The 14,940-nt window shown below is 32.7% G+C and overlaps 1 protein-coding gene across 7 annotated transcripts in view; it reads right to left on the bottom strand.

Annotated features, from left to right (window-relative positions):
• Positions 1-14,940, bottom strand: part of DNM1L (dynamin 1 like) — a 60,569-nt gene that overhangs the window by 35,257 nt on the left and 10,372 nt on the right. The gene's annotated exons all lie outside the window — the stretch shown is intronic.

The raw sequence follows: 14,940 nt of genomic DNA, 5'->3' as shown, positions 1-14,940 counted from the left end.
CAACACACTATGATGATCAATTCTGATGGACCTGGCCATCCTCAGCAATGAGATGAACCAAATCAGTTCCAATGGAGCAGTAATGAACTGAACCAGCTACACTCAGCAAAAGAACTCTGGGAGATGACTAAGAACCATTACATTGAATTCCCACAATCCCTATATTTTTGCTTGCCTGCATTTTTTTTTTTTATTTCCTTCACAGGCTAATTGTACAATATTTCAGAGTTCAATTCTTTTTGTACAGCAAAATAACAGTTTGGACATGTAAACTTATTTTGTACTTAATTTATACTTTAATATATTTAACATGTATTGGTCATCCTGCCATCTAGGGGAGGGGGTGGGAGGAAGGAGGGGAAAAATTGCAACAAAAAAGTTTGGCAATTGTTAGTGTTGTAAAATTACCCATGCATATAATTCGTAAATAAAAAGCTCTAATAAAAAAAAAAATAGTAGAGAGGAGAAATAGAAACATCAAGACACTCCTCCAAAAATAAAAGGGGGAGCCACAGATAACCCTACAGAACTTCTAAATTTAGCTCTTTATACAATTAACTTCCTTGATTTTTGATAAAGATTCACTGGCTCTGGCAGACAGGTTTTATAACCCACCAGAAAGGGCAGTGTTCAGTTGCGAGCAGCTCCACTATCTTTAGATAATTTCCAGGTGATGTGGAGAAATTCAGAAAGTGGTGAATGGAAGGAACAAGATAGGGTTTGCTTGTATCTCTACGGATGGAGAAGGAATCAGATGTTGTATTCGCCTTGTCCATTGGAGAGAGACAGAGAAGACCCTTGAAGCCAAGAAGACCCAAGAAACATCGGGTGATTCTATCACTGACTGTGCCCACCACTGAAAGAGCATGGCAGTTATGGCAATTGACTCATGGACATCAAAAATTGTTAATGAGACTGATGCAGGACTTAAAAACCCTCAGGAACCATTGGATTCTCTGACACGAGACTGTTGTAGGACTTCAAAATCTGCAGAAATCATTGGGATTCCCCAACCCATAATAAGACTGTTGCAGGACTTCAAAAACTTTGCAGGGATCACTGGATTCCCTGACACATAAAGTAATGGACAACAGATTGGTTTTGGACTATCTCTTGGCTGCTGAAGGAGGTGTATGTGTGATTGTTATTTACATACCCTCCTTCTAGGACTTCTGGAAATCTTTTACAATACCATGTTGATTCAGATTGTTTTGTTATATCTCTACTTGCCTGTACAATTCATGTTTGTTACACCACATTTTGCCTGCACCAGCTGTGGGGAGAGTCATCACTACTAGCTTGCGTTTTATTGCTATGTGCTTGTGTAATACCTCCCATGCTGATAGATTTGTGTATACCTGTTTCTAGTAAGACTCTTCAGCCCAGAAACCCACTAATATCTGGCTTGACTCCCCACTTCCCTTTGGTGTTTTTCATCTTTCTTCCTGAGAAGTCAGGGAGATCGTGAGCACCTATGTTCTAAAACAAAAGAAAGCGGGAGATGTAGAGGGCTAAAACTCTGAAAAGGTGTGCTTGAATGAGACAACAGAACACTTAAGGCTAATTACCTATTTGATGTGAGATAATGGCTCTATATACATATATTTAGATGAGATGGTGATGTGATGGCTCTCATCATTGATGCTTACTGATTGTTTGGTGGTGAGGTAACTGTAGGCAAGGACTGGAGGGTTGAAGGAGAGAAGTCAGGGTCATTTGGTGGCAGGATGAAGAGGAGAGAGGCTAGAGCCTCTAGACTCTGAATCCAGGATACATCTTTGACAAGCTGTGTGGCAGCTTGCCTGCCTCTTTCACTTCTCCCTCTAAAGACCAAGAACTCTGATTGATCCTGACTCTGACTGATCCTGAGAGACCCTCCAGGGAGTTAGCCCAGATATAGCCCAGAAAAAGGTGGTATTTTTTATATGCATCAATGTATCAATTTTATGTTATCAATTTTTATGTATCAATGAAAGCCATTTATGATATAATTTTTAATTGTTTTTTAATATTCTTGTAATCATAGTTATTCTAATGTTTCACTACCTTCTTTTTTAAAATAAATCTAATCGGGTCATAGTAAATAATATTTTTAGCATGTGACATCAGTAACATCCTACATGCCTTGCTACTACTTCAGCTAATATTTGCATATCAATATTCACTAATGGTATTGCTTCATAATTTTTTTTGCTTTCTCTCGATTTGAGTATGAGAACCATATTTGTCTCAAAACTGGAATTTGGTAAAATGATATCTTCCTTTTTGCAAAAAGTATATTAGGAAAGCAACTAAACTATTCATACCCTTTGACAAAAATTCCATTGCTTAAAAGAAGGCAACAAAGAAAAGCTTCATGTTCGCCAAAATATAGCAGCATTTCTTATAGTAGCAAAGAAGCAAAAGCAAAGAAAATGCATTTCTTTTATTTTAGAAAAGTGTATGCACATAATATGCATAGAGTAATATATTGCTACTCTACAAGAAACAATGAAAGTGACAACTGATATTAATTATGCAATCAAAGTGAAGTAGGTAAAACCATAAGAACACTATATTCAATAACTAAAACAGAGTCGATAACAAAGTAAATAAAATGTAGTGCAATGGAATTTTATGGCTGGGTTTGGCCCCATACCAATACTATGAAATTTTTCTTTTTATTTGAATTTTTTAAAAATAACTTTTTTCTTATATAAAATTTCATGTTTATTGAAACTGCATTTTTTTCCTTTTAGCCAATATCCCTCTCTTGAGGTTATGTTGACATAAGATACAAAAAAGTTCCCCTCTCACCAATAAATATGCTGAAATATAAATCTCACACTTGAATTTTAAAAAAAATTTTTCTGGGGGGGGGACGGTAATTAAAAGAACTAAATAGTACAATAAATCTATATTTGGCATTGATCCAAAGGTGTCAAACTTTTGCCAAACTTCTCAAGAGAGGTCTATAACTTTCCCACTTATTCCCCCCAAAACACATCGAATCAAAATCAGAAATGTTAAGAATTTCAAAGGCTATTTCTTCCAAATTGTATGTAACTGAACGGGAATGCCCTCTATAATTCCACTTTGGGAAGTTTTCCCTGAAAACAAGCAAAATCTGTTTCTCTTCAACTTCTAACCAATATCCCTTGTTCACTATGCCTCATGAGTTAAGAAAAATAACTTAGTATTTCTTTTCATATAATAGTTTTTTAAAATACTTCTCCCCAAGTCTTCTTTCCTTTAAATGATCTCTCCCCCCCCCCCCCCCCGAGGCAATTGGGGTTAAGTGACTTCCCAGGGTCACACAGCTAGTAAGTGTTCAGTGTCTGAGGCCAAATTTGAAGTCAGATCCACCTGACTTCAGGGCTGGTACTCTATCCACTGCCCCTTGTAGCTGGCCCTTTAAATGATTCTTACATAACATCCTTCTAAATTCACTCATCTCCTCTGTATATGTTTCAGATTGCTTATTTCTTTCACAAAATGTTGCACTAAAAACTAAATATAATATTTCATATCTGGCCAAAGTAGAGCAAAATAAAAATGCAACTATTATTTCCTGTAATTTGTTCAAGATTCTCAATCAGTCTACATTGGCTGCCATATGATACAACTGATTAATTTTAATCCTTCAAGTCAACTAAAACCCCCAAATTTTTTTCAAGAGAACTTTGCCTAATAATTATTTCCCTGGCCTATACTTATAAAGATTTTTGAAGCCAAGCCATTGCATTTATATTAGATTACATCAAGCATCATTATTTAAGATCTAAGATCTTTTGGCATCTTAAATCTTGTCAAAATCACTCATCAATTTCTTATCATTTATGAATTTGACAAGAATGCCATTTATAACTTTATTCGTCATCAATGAAAATGTTTAGTGGCACAGGACCAAGAACAGAGTCTGTAAATACTATACTAGTGACAATTCCCTCCAAGTCAACCATGACCCATTAAATTTAAACAACTCTTTTGAGTCTAAGGCATTCAATGTCTGAAGTCATTAAACCATACCATCAACAGAACCATACCATCATCTGACATATGTTTTTCCTTTTTATCCACAACACTGGCAAAGTGTTTCTTCAAACACTTTATGGCAATAAAAAAATGTGTATGTATAGCATCCACTGATCTAATAATCTAATATCTATTGTCTATACCTACACATCCCACACATATATACACAGAGGAAGTCAAATTAATCTGACATGCTGTCTTCAAGGAAGTACTGTTTCTTTCCCTTTCTAAATATTCATGAATAATTTATTCTATATTCTAAAACTTTGCCAAGAATCAAGGTCAAGCTTACGGGATATACACCCTTTCTTTTTTGAAAATCAAGGCATTTGTAGGAATACAGTGGAGTAAGTTAATAAATTTCAAGCTCAATCATAGACTTGAAAAATCAAGAAGACTTGGGGTAGAACTGTGGTTCTATTGATACAATCCCAGATGATGCCGAGGCATTAACCCAAGTGGTATCAACACCTCCAGGCTAGCTCCCCAGAAACACCAAATGGAGAATCCTGGGGCTAAGTGGGTGTGGATGGAGCCTCAGTAGAAACAACAGGAACTTTCATCTCTGACTGTTTGTGGAGTCTGTCTCTGAGTCCAGAAAGACTGAGTGAACCTCTGCTGACTGGGAACACCAGGCTCTGCCAGGTATGATGCAGAGAAGGGAAGAAGGAACCAGCATACCTGATGAGTACAGAGGCGGGGACTGGGGCAGCTAGGTGGCGCAGTGGATAGAGGACCAGCCATGCCTGAAGTCAGGAGAACCTGAGTTCAAATCTGGCCTCAGACCTTTAACACTTCCTAGCTGTGTGACCCTAGGACAAGTCACTTAACCCCAATTACCTCAAGAAAAAAAAAAAATAAATAACTGGAATGCCAGAAATTATGACCAAAAAGAGAACCTTGACATAATAATCCAGGAAAATTGTCCTGGAGTGAGAGATAGAGCATGAGAGAAAACATGAAAGGTAAACAGAAATAGAAGAAAATCTACCAATCACCATCTTAAAGAGATTCTTTGTGGAAAACACATAGGAATATTATTGACAAATTTTGAAAACCCCTAGATCAAGGAGAAAATTTTGCAAGAAACAAGAAAAAAAAAAATTCAAATACGCTGGATCATATTTACAATTAGAATTGTACAAAACTTAGTAGCACTATAATAAAAGACTGCAGATCCTGGAAATCATATCTACTGACAATCAAAAGAACTAGGCCTATCATATCCAGCAAAAATATCTACAGTTTTGAAATTTTTAAATGAATATTTAATGAATATTTAACAAACTTGCAGATTTTCAGGACTTCGTATCAACCAAACCTGAACTTAACAGAAAATTTTAACATATAAAAGCCAATATAAAAAAAAACAATCAACTTTAATGACAAACTGTGTAAACATATACAAATTGCTATTTTTACATGGGAAATGTATACTATATGTTTAAGATTCGTATCAACAAGAAGGTAGGCTCAAAAGAAAGATCAGTAGAGTTAAAGTAAAAAATAATAATCATGTTATACAAAATGAGATACAGAGGAAGAGTAAACATAGAGAGGCATTAAAGGGGAGAGAAAGACTTATAGTTCTGAAAACCTACTCACATCAAGAATGTGTGAAGAGGCAACACTACATATATACCATGAAGGTATATACGCACTCTCCAAAATCTATAAAGAAATAAGGGGGGGAGGGGTGGCAGACCAGGAAGCAAAGGGTAAAGGAAGGATCCTTGGGTAGAGGGAGGTTAAGTAATACTAAGGCAAGTTATGGAGCAGAATTTAATTAAAGTGTTGGCAGGAATGGGAAAGGTGTGTGTAAGTGTATGTAGGTATTATATATCTACATACATATACATAAATATATCTTTTCATAATTGTAGCAGCTTGCATGGGAGTGATAGGGGGATGAAAGGGGTAAAAAAGAAAAAGTAAATATGGTGTGCAGCAGAGAACCAAAAAAACAATTTACAAGGAAGAAAAAATGGATATTCATGAATATAATATCTGGAAAGATTTACATGAACTGATGCTAAGTGAAACAAAGAGAACCAGGAAAAAATTGTACACAGCTACAATGTGCAATGATCCAAGGCAATCCCAATAAACTTTGAATGGAAAACTCCCATCGGCATCCAGAGAGAGAAAAATGGAAACTAAATGTAAATCAATACATGCTAGGCTCACTTTTCCCCTTTCCCTTTTTCTTGTGGTTTTTCCTTTTCTGATTTTTCTCTTCCAACATGATTCATAAGGAAATATGTAAAAATAAAAAAATTTTTTTAATTCAATCTCTATCATTTGCTTTAACTCTTCTAGGAAATTCCTATTGAGGTTGTGTTCAAGTTGAATCTATCTTAGAGATTTTGGTTGTGGATGTTTTCAAATCACTGTGTTCTTGTATCTTGAGCTTCCCTGTGACAATAGTAGCTTGGTTCTTTGTTCATGCTTCCAGCTTCTTGACATTATACTTTATATTAGCATTGGGCCCTTTTCAGTACTGGAGAGGATATCTGTCCTTAGTTTTTCCTATTTCCCAACACAGTCTGAGTACCTGCAAGTCTTCAGTGCTTTGGAAAGTGTTATGATTGAGGGGGGTGGGGGGGTAGGGTAATAGGCCTATTCATACCTTTTCTTGAATGAGCTCTACAAAGTCTTTAATAAAGTTATGGTCTGTTGTCTTGTGTGTGACTGAGTTTCAGTAAACTTTTCCCTTTCTGGGAGGTTTTGCAGGTTCAGATTAATGGAATTGCTGCATCTTTTTTGGTATTATTCTCCTGTCCTCTTTTTTCCATTGTAGTCTAATGTGCTAGGCTAAAGGTTAGAACTTGCTCTTTAAATGCAGCCATATAACTATGTTTCTGGAGTTTTTGCTCAGTATTCAGTTTAGTGCTCAGTATTAGAAGTGACTGCTTCTCTGACCTGGAACTGAATAACGGGTGATACAGCTTTCAAATAGCACCTATTTCTATTCCTAGCACAAATTCAGGGGTCCCCCTGGGATCTACCCTAGTGGGTATAATATTCCAGATTTCTCTGCTTTTGCTGCCTTTGAGCAGGAAAAATGACCTACTGTGACTTTGTTTTGGTTTTCTCAATCAGAATTCAATTTGGTATTTTTTCCCAAGCTAATTGTGGTGGAAATGTATTCAGAAAGTAAAGCAAAAATGCTCAGTCTCACTTTGCCACCCTGAATTTTGTAACACTGACCAATACTTATCGTGTATTGTGATCCTTTTCATTTTTCAAAAAATGGAGTTTTCAAACTATTGTTCTCTATATAGCAAACGCATCACAAAATTAGAGCTAGAAAGGATTTCGTATAATAAGTCCTATTCCCCTTATTTTACAAATGCCTTGAAGCACAGAGACATGTTAAGAGATAAATTCCTATGTTCTTTTCAGCTCTCTCTAAATGCTTATATATTCCTAGAATTATTGCTTTAGGACTGGTCTAACTATCTAGTTTCCAATTGAGTCTCATCAAGCAAGATCCACTTAACTTCACTATCTCCTTTCCTTGTTAGTGCCCTTAATTAAGTACCAAATAATGATCTGACCTAAATTCAGGAGTGATAATTACTATTTTTCTCAATCATGTTGATAATCCTGGTTCTTTAATATCCCCTAGTTGCATATATTAAGATTATCTTCATACTTTTCCCACAACGTAAACCATCTGACTAAAATGTAGCAGCCCTTCCTCACTTTCTAATTGTTATTGTACAAGTTAATTTGCATAATTTCCACTGAAATTATGTAAAGGAAATTAAAGATGTACAAACCCTTATTGATGAAAATAACTCCTTAAAAAATAATTGGCCAAATGGGATAAAAACATGTGACCCCAAAAATGAAACAAAGCAAAAAAAAAAAAAAAAAAAGAGTGAAAAAAATAGAAGAAAATATAAATATCTCACAGAAAAAAACAAATGACCTGGAAAAAAGGTAAAGGAGAAATAATTTAAGAATCACTAGTCTCTCGAAAGCCATAAACAAAAAGTTTAGAAATCATATTTCAAAATATTTATAAAAGAAAACTGCTCAGATATCCTAGAACCAGAGGGCAAAATAGAAAATGACAATGGTTACCTCCTGAAAGCAACTCTCAAAATGAAAATTCCAAAATCCAAAATTTCTAGGTCAAAAGTCAGAAAGAATTTAAATATGAAGTAGCCACCCGTACAAAGAAACAGAGGGCTTGAAATATGAAAGCAAAGGAAGTAGGATTGCCATCAAGAATAATACTCAGCAAAATTAAACATAATCCTACAGGGAGAAAAAAAAAAATCTACCTTTAAAACAAGTTTGATATATAAACACAGGAGTCAAGAGAAGCATAAAAGGTAAATATGTTTGATAAATCATAAAGAGGAAAAAAACCAAGGTTAAACTGTTGAGGTTGTTAACACAGGGTATAATAAATTTATATATAACACCTAAAATTTTGTATCATCACCAAGAATCTTAGAGGGAGTATAATTAAGACAGAGAGCATTATTTGGATGATTTCAAAGGGAAAATGGAAAAGTGAGGAAGAGGAATGAATTAGAAAAGAGAGGAAGAGAGGGGAATAGTAGGTAAAAATTTATCTCCCACATTATGGGAAATGCATGGGGTATGCAAAGAAAAATCAATACAACTGGAGTGGGAAATAGTAGGGAGAAAGAGAGAACAGAAAACAAACTTTACTTTCACCTGAACTGGTTTAAGGAAGGAAAAATACAGATACCCAAATATTAGGGTACAAAAAACCCTATTTTAAACAGGAAAGGGGATAAAAGAAAAGGAAAAAGGAGAATAAGATGGAGTTACTAAGTAAAGGAGACAACAGTCAGAAGCAAAACAGTCTCTTAAAAATAGAAAAGGGTGAAAAAGAGGACAAGTATAATAGATAAGATGAAGAGAAATACAGTTAACAATCGTAACTGTAAAAAATGTGAATGAGATGAACTTACCCATAACATGGAAAACGATAGCAAAATAATAATAAATAATCTTACCCATAACATGGAAAACAATAGCAAAATAATAATAATCTAAAAATTGTTCAAGAAACATACTTGAAACGAAAACATACTGTTGGCTTGAGCAAAATCATGACAGTACAGTACAGAATAAAAAATAATTAAAAGAGATAATATGGAAAACACATTTTACTAAAAGACACTACAGACAATAAATTAATATCAATGCTGAACATACATGCACCAAATGGTATAACATCTAAATTCTTAAAGGAAAAGTTAAAGTTATCAGTAAAGTTACAAAGGGGGAGAAATCTCAATATACTCTTCTCAATGTACATAAAAACATAATGTCCATAAGATGTATGTAATATGAACAAGAAAGAAGTTAGGAAGATGAATAGAATTTTAGCTAAGTGAAATATGATAAACTTCTAATGAATACCGAATGGGAAAAGAAAATATACCTATTCTTACCTTTACATGACACCCTCACAAAAAGTGACTATATATTAGGACAGAAAAAGAGTTAAAAACAAATGCAGAGAAACATGATTAAATTATGTTTATTAACTCACAATGCAATAAAAATTATAATCAATAAAGGGCCTTTGAAGCAAGCATTTCAATTAACATAATATAATTTTTAAAAAGACAATTGCACATGAAATTGCAAATCTATTACATATAACCTTCTTTTCCTTTTTAATACATAATAAAATTATGATGTAATTTCTTTTCCCACTTTCCCCATATCCTAGAGATGATTACCATTAGACATATATAGGTGTGCCTGTATATGTTATAATATTAATTATTATTTATAAAACATAAATGTAATTATTAATTAAATATAATATTACATATAAATATATGTATAAAAATATACATATGTAAAATTATTCTACATGTACTTCTACTTATCAGATCTTTCTTTGGATGTACGTTTAACATTTTCACATGTCCTTTAGAATTAAACTGGTTATTTATAACCAGTCATTCGTAAAACAATATTGCTGTTACTGTATACAATTTTCTCTTAGTTCTCTATTCATTTAGTGCAAGTTTTTCCATAGTTTTCTAAGATCATTGGACAAATCATTTCTAACAGCACAGTAGTTTTTCCATTACAATCATGTACCACAAGTTATTCAGCCATTCCCCAATTGATAGGTGTCTCCATAATTTCCAATTCTTTGTCACCCCCAAAGAGGGCTTCTATAAACTTTTGAATAGGTTATTTTTCTGTTTCCATAATCATCTTTGCAAACAGATCTAATAGTGGTATTTCTGGATCAAAGAGTATAAGCAGTTTAAATAACTCTTTGAGCATAATTCCAAACTGTTCTCCAAAATGTTTGGATCAAATCACAATTCCAGCAACGCTGAATTAGAAGTTTAAATTTTCCCACATCCTTTCAACATTGTCTCCTTTTATCATTTTAACCAACCTAATAAGTACAAAATGATATCAAGATTTTTAAATCTACATTTCTCTATTCAATAATGTTTTAGAGTATTTCTTCAAATAACTATTATTTTGCTATCTTCATTGGAAAAATTTCTGTTCATATCATGTGACCACTTAATGGTATTGGTAAATTGGGGAAAAGATCTCATATTCTTAAAGAGATTTGACAAAGCAAAATTAAGAACAAATACACGAACAGGGCAAAATAAGAAACCTCCAACTAATGAAAATAACAAAATGTATATCTTAAAAATAAAGTTTTTTTTCTAAAATGAATGAATAAATAAAACTAGGGGGAAACTAATAAATACTCTACTGTTAAATTCAAAACCAATGAGAGCAGAATAAAAGCAATTAATGGGACCTACTTTTATCTAACTGTCTGACAACAAAAATGACAATAAATCAAAGGGATGGATATTTACAAAAACTAAAATTGCCAGACTGAAAGAAGAGGAAGTAGAATATTTAAATAACTATCTTAAAAAAAGAAACTGAACAAATTATAAATGAACTCGAAGTGGGGGGAAAAAACCAACAGGATCAGACATATTTAAATGTGTTCAGTTAAAGAACAATTAATTTAAATACTACACAAATTGTTTCAAAAAATTTTAAAAAAAATCATACCAAATTTGTAGCTGAATGGAAAATACTAACAAAATTACAGTAATATGTCTATGACCAGGCTAGATTTACATCAGGAATACAGGGCTAGGTCAATATTAGAAAAACTTTAAGCATATTTTAAAAATAAACATATGATTTTTTTCAACAGATTTGTAATAAAGCTTTTGACAAAATAAGAACACACATTCCTTTTTTTAAAAAAGCTGTTTATTTTCAAAACATATGCATAGCTTTTAATATTCACCCTTGCAAAATGTTGTGTTCCAAATCACATAGTTTTTAAGTTTTGCTTAAAATCCTAAGTAGAACCTAGCAAAAATCAAGAGCAAGATATAAGATTTATATAAGGGATAAGATAGAAAATTTTCCAATAAAATGAGGGGTGAAATATAATTACCATTATTATTCAGTATTGTACTGGTATTGTACTATAAATGTACTAGAAAACTGTACTATAGTAATCAGACAAGATAAAGATATTGAAAGACTTTGTACAATGGCATACATAAATAATCTTAGTAAGCCAAATAAAAAACTAGTCAAAACAATTAACCTTAGAAAAACAGCAGGATAAGAAGCACAATAAGATACAATAAAATTTGCACTTCTTTATATTACCAATAAAATTTAGTAAGAAGAGACAAAAAGAGAAATTGCATTTAAAATAACTCCAGAGCTTATAAAATGCTTGGAATGCTACTTACACCAAGATACACAAATAAACATAATTATAAAGCACTCTTCACAAATAAAAACACATCTAAATAATGGAAATAATAAAAATTGCTTATGTATAGGGCAAAAAAAAAAAAAAAAAAAAGACAACATAACCAAAATTACTAAAAAATTAATTTATAGTGCTAGAAAAAAAAAATTTTTTCTGAAGGAATAAAAAATCAAGAATATCAAGGGCATCATTGGGGGAAAAAAAAAAAAAGGAAAGAAAGCCAGCAGTAAGAAACCTCAAACTATACTACAAAGTTGTAGTCATCAAAACAATTTGGTACTGGGTAAATAGAGAGGTTGTTGATCAAGGACTAGGTACATAATATACAGAAAGAAATATGCACAATAAACTAGTTTGATAATATCAACTCCAAATCTGAGCTACTGGAACAAGAATTCACTATTCAACAAAAACTGCTTAGAAAACTGGTAAGTAATGGGGCAGAAATCAGTGTCTCATAGATTATAAATTCAAATAGATGTCTCATTAAACATAAAAGGTGATCTCAAACAAATAAACAGAGCATAGAAAAAATTACTTGTCAGATCTATGGATATGGGAAAAGTTCATGATCAAGAAAATTCATGATCAACTAAGAGAGAGAGAGAGATTCACAGGCAGTAAAATAGATGGTTCCAACTATATACATTTTTAAAAATATATATATTTAAAAACCCCGCCAATGTAGCTAAAATTACAAGGAACTAAATGCAGGAAACTAAACCTGAACACAAATTCAGATAGACTTTCATGACTCTTAACAGACTTCTGCATGTTATCTATTTTCAGAACTCGCCTTTCATTTCTTCTAGCCAGGTGATCTATATGATTATGTTTACCATAATAATTCCAATTTTTTTCCTCCAATAATACCTAAATGTTCTACCTCATGCTTTCACCCTACCATACATACATATTCCTCACATAAATATATTCTCTTCATTTATAATACTATTTCACCCTTTAAAAAAATCAAGTGTTTTTCTTTAAATAATTGAGGCATAAAATTAGATATTTGTCACTGCAGAATCCAGATGCAAGAGGGATTCATTAGAGATAATGGGGTCTTCTAGTTAATCCTCTTTAATCACTTCATGTCTCTCCAAAGTACTAAAAAAACTTTAAAAAATTAATCAGGAGTTTAGCCTCCATTACTCAAACACACAAAAAACAAGTGTATGAAAAATGTTTATTATTCAGAATATAATCAACAGTTGGATATAAGATACACAGAATTAGTTCATCAGTACCTATATCTGGGGACACTATCTAAAGATACTAACTTAGAACTGGGCCTAAAATTAAAGAGAGATAAGAAAAGATTAGACTATACTCAAGGACAGCTATTATTCAGTAATCTCATGCAGTAACCTGAAATTAAAAACTCATATTTTTATCTGTAATATTCTTATAATTATGCTACATTGCTGCAAAACAAACCATAACTATATATATAAAACCATAAATTCTGAGAAAACAAAATCATGGATCACCAAAAAGAAAAAAGAATAAAGAGACTGAAGAATATGAATGTAATACACAAAGATATCAAAGTTCAGGAAAGGAAGTGAGCCAGTTATATTGTAAGCATGAAAATTGATGAATTATCCAAGTACTAAAATGATACCATATTATCCTTATAATATCAAGAAACCCTCAGCACAAAAAGTTGAATAGAAACCTGGTAGAAAATATATGAAAACCGTGGATCACACAGGATGAAAAAGCACATATATATCATTTGAAGAATGGTCAGGTCAACATTATCATTGAGGTACTCAACTAGTTCAATAAAATAGAATGATCAAAACAAAGAATGACAGGACAAAAACGTGAACACAGAACTGAAACAGAAACACAGAAACTGAAACATAAAACATAAAACCATAAAAAGGAAATAGTAAACACCCTAAATGCTCAGGCTTGGATGAAACACGTCCCAGAGTACAATAAGAACTTAGAAATGTCACAGTCACAGTCAGTGATGTGAAAACTTTGAAAAGCAGGAGACATGCCAAAGAATAGTTCTATGTTATCCACATTTTCAAAAGGGGAAATAAGTTGATTTTTTTTTCAAATGGTCAGCTACTGAGTTTAAATTTCAATCCTAGCAAAATATTACAATATGCTATCAAACGTATGATTTTGTAAGTACTTAGAAAAAGAAATGATTACTTAAACCAGCATGGGTCCATCAAAAACAAACAAACAAAAAAACAATGATAGGACAATAATTGTTGTTTCACAATTGTTTTGTTTGTATATATTATTTGTCTTGCACAGTGGTTGACAAATTGTGACTGAATTTAAAATCATGTGAGGATAATTTCATTTCCTTTTTCCAAAGGATTATTAAATTAATATCATAGACAGTAGATGCATGGACATCATCAAAGCATTTAACAAACACCTATTTATTAAGAGCCTTGAAAACTAGGTGAAAAGATATGGGCTAAATGATAAGAAGTTAATTTTAGCTGGCAGGATGACTAGTTAGAGTGCTGATTAATGGGGAGCAGTGTTAACCTGATAAGAGAAAGTATCTACATCAGAACCGGTGGTTACAGCACAGCACAAGTCTATCACCACTGGCCTTGTTCAACTTTTTTTTTTTTTTTAATCAATGGCTTGGATGAAGGCACATCATGCTTAGAAAATTTGTCGGGCACCCAACACTGAAAAAGAAGGTTGGATTTGGATTTGAATCAACTCTTATCAGTTGACAAGTCACTTAACTTCACCAGACCTCAACTTCTTGACCACTATATAGGCATTTTCAGTTCTCAATCTATATCCCTACCATGGATGACAAAGTCAAGATTCAAAAAACCCTTGGCAAAATAGTATGAACAAAATCTAATAAAATTAAATAGTTTAGGGTAGTAGATAAGGCACTGAAATCAATAAACTCAGATTGAAATTCTGTCCCAGATGTGATATGATTACACACTTTACCTTACTGAAGCTATAAGTTCCCTCATGTATAAAATGAAAGATAATAATACTCCATTCAGAGTTGTTTAAAAAAAAAAAAAAAGTACTTTGCAAACCTTAAGTGTCAGCTATTATGATTACTTTCCTTGATCTTCGGTGCAGCCATTAGTTTGTAATTATCATCAATCAACAATAAA

The sequence above is a fragment of the Sarcophilus harrisii genome, chromosome 5 (assembly GCF_902635505.1).
Source record: "Sarcophilus harrisii chromosome 5, mSarHar1.11, whole genome shotgun sequence".
In the NCBI taxonomy this organism is placed as follows: Eukaryota; Metazoa; Chordata; class Mammalia; order Dasyuromorphia; family Dasyuridae; genus Sarcophilus; species Sarcophilus harrisii.
The sequence above is the reverse complement of the archived record's forward strand: the minus strand, read 5'-3'. Positions and strand labels throughout refer to the sequence as shown.